This window comes from Bison bison, unplaced genomic scaffold (assembly GCF_000754665.1).
Source record: "Bison bison bison isolate TAMUID 2011002044 unplaced genomic scaffold, Bison_UMD1.0 scf7180017864324, whole genome shotgun sequence".
NCBI classification, from domain to species: Eukaryota; Metazoa; Chordata; class Mammalia; order Artiodactyla; family Bovidae; genus Bison; species Bison bison.
In genome coordinates this window covers 9,701,486-9,712,193 of record NW_011494896.1, presented here as the reverse complement: position 1 = coordinate 9,712,193, position 10,708 = coordinate 9,701,486, and the positions used below count along the sequence as shown (strand labels likewise).

At 45.2% G+C, this 10,708-nt stretch overlaps 1 protein-coding gene across 1 annotated transcript in view; it reads right to left on the bottom strand.

Moving 5' to 3' along the window:
* The window catches only part of TENM4 (teneurin transmembrane protein 4), an 858,900-nt gene that overhangs the window by 513,187 nt on the left and 335,005 nt on the right, over window positions 1–10,708 (bottom strand). The gene's annotated exons all lie outside the window — the stretch shown is intronic.

Here is a 10,708-nt window from a genome sequence, read left to right as displayed (position 1 = left end):
ACACGACTGAAGGAATTTAGCAGCAGCAACATACTTAAGATGAATGTTGTCACAAAGTTTCTTTGCACCTGGCTTTTTATTTCAGCCTTATACTTGTGAGGGCCATTGATACAGCAGGGGAGTGTATTCCATTGTGTGGCTGTCCCACCGTTTATCTATGCTGCTACTGATGGTCATGTTTATGGGTGGAGAGGTGTGTGCAGGTCCCACGTGTGTATCTAAGGACGGAACGGCTAGTTGTATACGTTCTGCGTTAGTTGATACTGCCAGGCTGTTTTCCAAAGTCATCATTCCAAACTACTCTCCAATCAGCCATATATGAGGGGTCTAGTTGCTTCGTGCACGCGTGCTCAGTCGCTCAGTCATGTCTGACTCTTTGCGACCCCATGGACTGCAGCCTGCCAGGCTCCTCTGTCCCTGGAATTTTCCAGGCCAAGAATACTAGAGTGGATTGACATTTCCTCCTCCAGGGGCTCTTCTCGACTCAGGGATCGAATTTGTGTTTCCTGCCTTGCAGGCAAATTCTTTACTGCCTAGTTGTTTCACATCTTTGCCAATGTTAGATATTGTCTATCTTTTTCATTTTAGCCCTTCCCATGGGTGTATAGTGGCATTTCATTGCTGGTTTAATCTGTAATTTCCTGATAACTGATAATGCTTTCATATGCTTATTGCCTATTTGGATATCCTCCTTGGTAAAGTGTCTGTTTGAAGTATTTTTTGCTTATTTTTCTATTAGGTCGCTTGTCTTTCCCTTACTTATTTGTTGGAGTTTCCTCTTTTTTCTACTACACAGCTGACCCTTGGGTTTAGATGGCATTTAGATGGGTTTAGATGGCGTAGGTCCACCTAGATACAGATTTTTTCCACAGCAAATGCTACAGTGCTATCTAGACAATGGTTGGTTGAATCTGCAGATGCAGAGCCTGGAATATTGACAAACCATGTAAATGGAGGGGCCACTCTAAATTATACCAGAATTTTCAACTGTGCAGAGAGAGGGTCAGTGCCCCAATCCCTGCACTGTTCCAAGGTCAAATGTATATACTTTGGATATGAGACTTGTGTTGAATACACATAATGTAAATATCTTCACCCACTCTATGGATTACCGGACTACTTTGCTTCACTTTAATGCACGATGATCTTGAACCACCAAATTAAATTCATGACCCACTAATGGGTCACAACCCATAATTTGAAAAACACTGCAATACACGATAATGCAGTTTTCCTTGGATCTAGAAACCCTGAAAGGGACACCTTTGGCCAGTGGCTGCCACTGAGGTGTTAGCCTGGGGCAGGACCCAGTGTGAACAGCCGGCAGGTGTCTGGAGAACAAAGGCCATGCTATCAGCTATCATAATTTCCCAATTTAAACAGCAACCTTGTTCTACACCTTCAATGACAACACAGTTCTCAGTCCTCCTGAATTTAAGAGGCACCAGCCCCACAGCCCAGACTGAGGCAGGGGACTCAGAAGGGTGCTGTGGGAACACCTCTGGAATGAGCCTTTGCAGAGAGCAAAGAGTGTGCTCACCCACGTGGGCTTTCCATCCACCAAGGTGCCCAGACCCTCGGGGGAGGGTCTGGTGGAATCTAAGATACCTTTGGAGGTTCCTTTCAGCCAACAGGTCAAGAGGACTTTCCCTAAACTCTGACAAATTTCGATAACCACGCGAGAAGGGCACACACACATTCCAGGTGCCTTCTTCGTGTGAAGGGTACCTTCTACGCAGTTCCCTCCCTCAGAGTAGTCTGGCATATACGCTCTTTAGGCTCCATGAAGACAGAGGCTGGGACACTCACGGAAAAACATGGCCAAGGTCACCCAGTTACAGAGCAAAGCTGACCAGCTCCACAGCCTGTTTTCATTCCTATGTCATACTCTTTCTGGGCTGCCAGTCACCATGGAGAGTGTTGACACACTCAAAGGGCCCAAAGGGGCTCTCACACGTGCACACAAACACACATGTGAGCACACACACACAGACATGTGCATGCATATACACACACGCTGTCCTGCTCAGGAATCTGTGGGCTGGACCCTACTGCTTCATTACATGTGGAGTTTTCCCCCTCTCCTGATGTCCAAAGTAGTGAACCATCTCATAATACATGAATAACAGAAACATAGATGCGGAGGGTGCTTTAAAAATACATGAGGATTCTCCAGCCCCCAGGTCTGCTGGGGGTCCAAGGACCTTCCTTCTGCAGATATCAATCCTAACTCTCCATGACTAGGGCTGTGCCAGCTGCCAGAGGTGGGTAGAATTTTGCAGCTCCTCAGATCCTCTCTACAAGTTTCCCATTTAACTGTATATTCCACAGCAACCAATCTTTCCTTGTCTGATTCTGAGCAGAGTTTTAATTTCATGAACTTTCCAAAGTTGGCCTTGTGTTTGCAGGAGAGTTTACGGGATGTGGCCACTCCTCCCCCATCCCTAACAAGCACGCCCACAGATTCACACTTCTCTCTTGTTAGCGTCTTTGCCACCTGCTGTCTTCTCCTCCAGCGGGAGGTAAGGCACACCATCACCACTTATGTGACTACTACAAGTTTACTGAACACTTCCTACGCACCAGGTACCAAGTGCTTTACGTGCATTATCCCAGCACACCTCACACGAATCCTTTGCCGTATGTGTTATTAACCTGCCTTCATAAATGATGAAACAGGTTCAGGGAGAAGTGACAGCCTAGGACCCCAAGGTCAGCAAGTGACTGGACTGGGATTGTACCCACATCCCTGGACTATTTTATAAAATACTTGCTTATCACAGTATTTTTTACTGATCCCCGAGTCCTGGCCCGTTCCAGTGCCTGGGACAGAGAGAAGCCACAGCTTCTTTACTCTGAGTCAGCAAAACTACCCACATGGAAGGAGACAGCATCTTAGGACCATCTTGTCCTACCCTCCCGTTTTCTTCAAGCTCAGAGAGATGAAGGGACTTTCTCAAAAGCATCATTGCAGCAGAACTGAGACTGGAACCCAGGTGTGGTTCCTCGAGTTTATCTTCCTCTGATTCTCATGGATCTCATGGAATAAAAGACGCTGGTAGAGCACTGTCTGTATTCCAGGCCATCGGCCCCCAACTTTTTTGGCAACAAGGACCAATTTTGTGGATGACAAATTTCCACGGACTGGGGATGAGGGGGTGGTTTTAGGATGATTTGGGTGCATAACATTTATTGAGCACTTTATTTCTAATCTAATGCTGCCACTGATCTTACAGGAGGAACCAGTCCACAGCCCAGAGGTGAGGACCCCTGTTCTAGGCGATGCTTCTTTTCAAGGAGGCATTAACAGTGTTGGAAATAAGGTGACCAGGGAAGAAACTGCTCTTAAAATCAAATTATAAGGCATTATTGGAGGGACAAAGAATACGAAAAGATCTCAGGGAAGGGTATGATTTTTGTCCTCATCCATTGTTAGGGCTGTCTGGTGAAAAACAGGCTTGGCAAGATGTGAGGGGCAGTGGATATAGTGGATGCCAAATCCAGATTTTTATGAATAAAAATTCCGAATGGGGGAGATAACCACTTCCTCATTAGTCCCTGGAGCTTTCCAAGCATAGGCCAAATCTATCTATCTATATCCATCCATCCATCCATCTATCTCTCTATCTATCAAAGGTCCACACCTCTAAGACCCTTTCATCTCTAAAATTTCTCAAGCCTTTGAAATGTACTAAAATTGTACAGGGAAGCCACGCAGTAATTCTGTACTCCCTGCTCATTGTTTTTAGGTAAAAAAAAAAGAATCTCTTATAATATAAATGGATATAAAGTCTACCTATTAACACATATTTAAGGGGTAGAGTAAAAAAGCACCCATATCATTAACTTAAATCATGAATACTCTGAAGTGTAAAAAAAAAATCAACTCACTTTTCTTTAAATCTTCTTAAAAGGGTCTAAGAATAGTCCTTCAAATAATCCTTGAAGTATGCAATTTTAATTTGGACACATGGTAATTTCAGTCTACCTGTTGAAAGAGACAAGACAGAAATCAGTCACTTCTGACGAGGCTGCTGTTCTGACAAGCAGCAGCTGAGGTTCAGGCAGCCGGGGGGCGGGGCAGGGATGGGGTTCGGGTGGGCAGCAGCAGCAGCTTTGGCCCAGGCTGAAGACTGGGTTTGAACCCTCAGAGGAAAGGCGACTAAGACAGGGATTCCAGTGCCTGGCACATAGCAAACGCTCAATAAATATTTAATCAATGAGTGAAGAAAAGGATGGGTGAGTAAGTGAGCATGATTGATCATCAACCTGTGGACACAGGGAGTTACCCTATAGCCTCAGGTCTTGGACTCTTAGGGAGAAACCTAATTTCCAGGCACTGGGCATACTATGGAGAATGATACAGAGCAAGGCTCATGCTATAGTGGAGAGAGTGGGGGTTTTAGAAGCAGCCATATGTGTGTTTGAATCCAGGCTCTACCACCTGTAACTGCGCAATCCTGGGCTATCTCATTTTTTGATGTTTACTGCGTGTATGCATGTGTGCTAAGTCGTTTCAGTCACGTCTGAGTCTTTGCAACCCTATGGACTGTAGCCCGCCGGGCTCCTCTGTCCATGAGGATTCTCCAGGCAAGAATACTGGAGTGGGATGCCATGGCGTCCTCCAGGGGATCTTCCAGACCCAGGGATCTAATCAGCATCTCTTACATTGGCAGATGGGTTCTTTACCACTAGTGCCACCTGGGAAGTCCATTTACGTTTACTACTGTTCTTAAATTCGATACTTGGCCCATTTGTCAATTTTCAGTGCTTCTTCTTTCTGAATACAAGCATTTAAGTTCATACATTTCCTTTAAGTACTGTCTTAGCTATAATTCCACTTAAATTTTTTTTTCTTTTGTATTGGGGTATAGCCGATTAACAATGTTGTTCATGATAGTTTCAGGAGAACAGGGAAGGGACTCAGCCATACATATACACGTATCCACTCTCCCACAACTCCACTCCCACGCAAGCTGCCATGCAACACTAAGCAGAGCTTCATGTGCTATATAGTAGGTCCTATACAGTTGGCTCAGAAACATTACTTTGCCAACAAAGGTCCATCTAGTCAAGGCTATGGTTTTTCCAGTGGTCATGTATGGATGTGAGAGTTGGAGTGTGAAGAAAGCTGAGTGCTGAAGAATTGATGCTTTTGAACTGTGGTGTTGGAGAAGACTCTTGAGAGTCCCTTGGACTGCAAGGAGATCCAACCAGTCCATTCTAAAGATCAGCCCTGTGTGTTCATTGGAAGGACTGATGCTAAAGCTGAAACTCCAATACTTTGGCCACCTCATGCGAAGAGTTGACTCATTGGAAAAGACCCTGATGCTGGGAGGGATTGGGGGCAGGAGGAGAAGGGGACGGCCGAGGATGAGATGGCTGGATGGCATCACTGACTCGATGGACATGAGTTTGGGTAAACTCCGGGAGTTGGTGATGGACAGGGAAGCCTGGTGTGCTGCGATTCATGGGGTCGCAAAGAGTTGGACACGACTGAGTGACTGAACTGAACTGAACTGATACAGTTGGCTATCCATTTTAAATATAGCAGTGTGTACATGTTATATCTGATATTTCTCTTATCATTTACAAGTATTTTACAATTCATATTATCATTTCTTGTTTGACTCATGAGTTAGTTAGAAGTGTTTCTGTGAATCTCTCTCAGTGCATTTTTTCTCCCCAAACTATTTATCCCCTGCCCAAAGCATCTTTTAAAACTCATCTTTCTGTTATTGATTTCTAGTTTAATTGTCCTGTGGTGGGGGAATGTGGTTTGCAGGATACTGATTCCTTGAAATTTACTGAGATGCATTTTATAGCCCAAGATGTAGTCAACTGTGAATGTTTCATGTGTGCTTAGAAAAAAGTGTATTCTCTAGTTATTAGGGGTAATCTCAGGCTAGTCTTTTAAAAACCTCCCTGCCCCTCCCATTTCCTTATCTGCAAAAAGGTACCTGAGCAATACACATTAGTTCCCTCCCGCCATTTAGAATTATGCTTCCTGACGAAGAGGTTGTGCAGATAGAGAGAGAGTACAAAGTAAAGAGAGCCAGATGTGCCGTTTCTAGCTTATCACAATATTAATAAGAATAGCCTAGATTTATCAAGCATTTGAAATATTCCAAATGATGAGTCTACCTACCGTTTGATTTCTTACTCTCCGTAAGCCTGTGGGCTGCTGCCCAGGCAGGTGGAGGTAAGGACCCCCGCGGAGCAGGGACACGCCCACCAGCACGCATGGCCGTTCACTCAGCCCTCCACACTGGAACCACAGGGCCCCTCGCTGACTCCCCCCGGCTCACTCCTTACATTCGCTCAGTTCGGTCTACTTGCTGACTCTCAAATCTATCTCCTTCTCAATGCCAACATCATTTCTTATCTGCTTTATTTAAACAGACCATTAAATTCCTACTGTTCTTAGAATGCGATTATAAGAAACAAATCCAGGCAAAATCTTGGCGGGCACAGCTCCGCAGTGGGGCTGGGGTAAGTACTGGCGGATGGGTACCAGAGCATCAGAATTGGGAATGGGACAGTGATGTTACATTGATCAAACAGAGGCATGGGTTTAGAAAGACAAACAACTGAGTTCAAATCGTCTTCCTCTAACTCAGCCCTTCTAGTGACCTTGCTTCCATCCCACTCCAAGTTCTTCCTCTCCTTTGAAAGAATTCCTGAAAGAGCCATCTAAACTACTTCCCCCACACCCACACACCCCACAAATTACTGTGGTGGGGCTCCACCTCCAGAGAGTTCTTTTTAGATCATAATCATGTTGTCACTGCAAATTCCAAAGACTTCTCAGTCTGCAGTGGCCTCCCTGGGTCACCCTCCAGCAGTATCACAGGCTCCTCTGGAAACCCTTCTGCCTTGGCATCTACAACAACAATCTCTTCTGATTCTCCTTTACCTGCAGGGATGTTCTCTGCTTCTTGCTAGTTCTTTTTTCTTTGTCTCATCCTTATATGTGAAAGAGTAAAGAGCCCCCTCTTTCTTCAATTCTGTGGCTTCAATTGGCATTTCCATAACTTGTTATTTGTTGATGCAAAACTGGTATATAACATTATTAGTTTTATAATTTAATTAGAATTGTTTCAATAAAACAAGAAGCATAAACTGCTATTTATTAAGTGTACATTAAGTGTATGCCAGTCAGTGTGCTAAACAGTATTTCACTTAATCGTCACAATAACCACCTGGGGGGCATAGTTTTTGTTAATACTCCCCCCCTTTTCTTTACGGATGAGAAAGGAGAAGCTAAGAAAAGAAATATAATTTGCCCAAGATCGCTCAGCTACTATGCGCCGGAGCTGGGATTCAAAACACCATCTGTCTAATTCAAAGCTTGTGCTCTCAGCTACCACATTTACTCACCCTCCCCTCCTAAGCCCTGGAACTCACCATTCTCCCACAATGTCAGGCACTTCATGCTTCCATTTTGCTGCCCTTGGAATGGAAGACCTTTATCTGCACTGTGAGCTGAGAAAAGTCTATCCATTGTTCAAGGCTCAGCTCCACGGCCCTCTTCCCCTAACGTTTCCCACAAGTCCAGCCAGCTTAATTGTTTCCATCTCCTTCCTGTGGCAGCTCTATAATGATACCAAACCATCCATTCATCCATCTGACCACGTATCCATCTATCCACCACATCTATCTATCCAAATATGGGAGAAGATTGTTTACCCAGAAGCATCCAAACACAGAATGTTTTATGCTCAGCCTTTGGGAAAAAAAAAAAAAAAAAAAAACATATCATACTTTGGTCAAAATTTAAGAAAATTTGCTGGAGGTCATGGTGTCTAGGGAAGAAAAGTGCTCTGCTAGGTATCTGGGAACGCTGACCGGTCAGGGACTGCCATCCCTGTGATCTGGTCAGGGTGGTTTCCAAGGTTACCAAGGCAGGTCTGTGCAATTTCCCTTACCCAGTCCCTATATTTCTAAATCCTATTGATACACCAAGACTGGCTCAAATACCCCTTCATCCTCAAAGCCTTCCCTGATTCTCCTCTCCCATCAGGCACGAACAAACCAGGATCTGCACACCACAGTGAGTCTGTGACATCGCTGATGACACCAAGCACTTTTATCATCCGTGGCTAATACTGCCGTTCAAAAAGCACTTCAGCATATTCATTTCCTGCTTTACCTTCCCTGCTGGTCTCCTTGGAGCTCGGAATTGCACCCACTTTCACCTTCATGATGTTTTCAGAACCAAGTCCAGTGCCTGGCACACAGACACTCAAGTGTGACTGCCCAGCTGAGACTGGTGACCCTGGCCTTGAATGGAGAAGGCCATTCAACAGCCATTCAAAGGCAAGCACCTAGCTGTGGACACAGCTGGTGTAAAGTACACATAAGATCCTATACAAAAATCCTACCTTTTTCCACCTGACCCCCCCCCCCAAAAAAAAAGGATCAGGAAAGGGGGACCATATACCCACTTAACCTGAGGTTTCTGAGGCCTGTGTCCCATAGTTCACATGTTGGGGTGATGGCTTCTGATATTCTCCAGGATGACCTAAGCAGGGAAAGATGACATCTGAACACATTCTAGTTTCCATAGTCAGAAAATGAGACTTAGACCTGAGAGAGAGACAGTGCTTCAATATCAACCATGACAGTCACCTGCTTTACCAAGGAGGGCAAAGGAGGTTCACTGACTCCATCCAAGTCATGGGACAGAAAGGACCGTGCAGACAAATTTTCCCTATCCCTCCCAGACTTGCAAATGAAGCCTCTAGGAAACCGAGTGCTCTCTGCATGGCTAAAAATAAACTCCCCGAAACTTCATCTATCTCTATCACGGCTGCAATTTACAGCGTCTCGAGCTTCAGCGTGGTGTAATTAGCAAATGGATTATAATAATTTATTTCTGGTTTGAAAGCTCGAATGAGCACGACCTTCCAGCAGAATGGGAAAATTAAGAGGCTGGGAGCCAGCCACGCTCCTCCAGCCCCTTCCGATGCCACAATTTTGACGCTGGCCAGCATCCATCTACTGATGTCTGATGGATGTGCCACAGAGAGGGGACTGTAACTCTGGCCTCCAGGCTGCCTGGGAAGCAAGACTTCTAGAATACAGCATACCCCCGCCCTACACCCCATGAAGGATCCATGCTCATTTTTGCAGGGGCTGGGATGGTGTTCTAAACCATCCTTCCAATGAGCAAGAACACCTAAGGGCAAGGAACGTTTGCTGTGATGTCTCTGAGTAGGCACTACTGAAGCCTGGACCAAGGAAGGCTAAGCAAAGGCTGGGCGGGGGTCAGAGAGGAACTGTGTTTGGGTTTTGTTGTATGTGTGCCTTGAGTGACAACCATGTCAAGTCTCTTTTACAAAATGCTGACAGATACGTATCTTCCTCACAAGATTATCATGGTGATTAAATGAGGAAAATGTATCAAAGGGGTTTAGTAAGTGAATGCTAGTGATTCTTCTTGAGTGAATACATTCCCAAAGTAGCTCTCTCTGATGAGGGATGCTCCTGGCCAAAGCACTAGAGTATGCTGTGGTAAGGCACCAGGGCTGGGGCAGCGGAAAAGCCAGAGAGTTGTCTCCTTGAGTTTCCCTCTGCAGAATCCAGGCAGAGGCCGATCCATTTACCTTTCGCGGTATCTTCCTGGTGGAACATTGTGATGCTGGGAAACAGGGATCCTGCTGTGGGCAAGGAGTGTGAACAACTTTCTCCTTTCTCATGTACTATGCCAAACACCCGCCCAAACACATACTGACACAGAAGGTGAGGATGGTGGCCAGGTGGTGTGCAAAACCAAAGTGATGCTTGTAGCCTCTTTGTTAGAGGCAGGGGAATGAGCATTCACTGAGCAATGACCAAGTGCTAGGCACAGCATTGGACAGCTTCGCTTCTGCAGGGATGCAAAACTTGCTCTCTTCTCCCTCTCCCAGTGTTTCTTTAGTACGACAATTATTTTGAACTGAAAACAATCGAGGCTCGAAAGACTCATGAAGAAACTTTGACCTTCCCCCTAGTTGCCTAGAAAATTTAGATAGAGGGCCTGTTCCCAAAATAAAGCTATCACCAGAGATACTGATGCCAAAATCTTGGCTCTCTGTGCACTGATGCTAAAAGGAAATACAGGGTTTTGGAGGCACAAGAAAAAGGAGCTTTATTCTTTGCCAGGCAAAGAGGGAACATAGTAGGCTAGAGTCTTAAGAACTGTGTCCCACTCCCTGGGGAATAGGGGAAGGTTTTATATCCTAATGAAGGTCTTGTGGCTTATTTTTCTTGTGCAAAACTTCAAAATGGCCACAGTTGGCATCAGGCAACTTGGCAACTGGGATTGGTCTTTTCTGAAGTTTATCTGGCCTGTGACCTTCTTTCTGATATGCAGAATGCTATGAGGGTGTGTAGGGAGAAAAGAATGCCAGGTGCAGAGTGTAATTCATATGGAGTCAGAGAGTAATTAGCTTTGTGAAGGACAAGTCCAGCTACAAGTGTTTGTTGGTAGTAACAGCAAAAGAATAACCGAGACTGCTTAACTCTTGCAGGTCTGTTTAGGCTGTTTCCCCAGTCAGTTCATTGGTTCCTTATTTTTCTTTTCTATCAGAAAAGTCATTTCTATTTAAGAAAAGTAGTCTCATTTCTATTTTTTGCTGCAACAAGAATACGGACTGGGGATGGTGGGGGGAACAGGACCTATGGATCAGAGGCCACACTCTGTCCCACTGTCTCTGCATGGCCC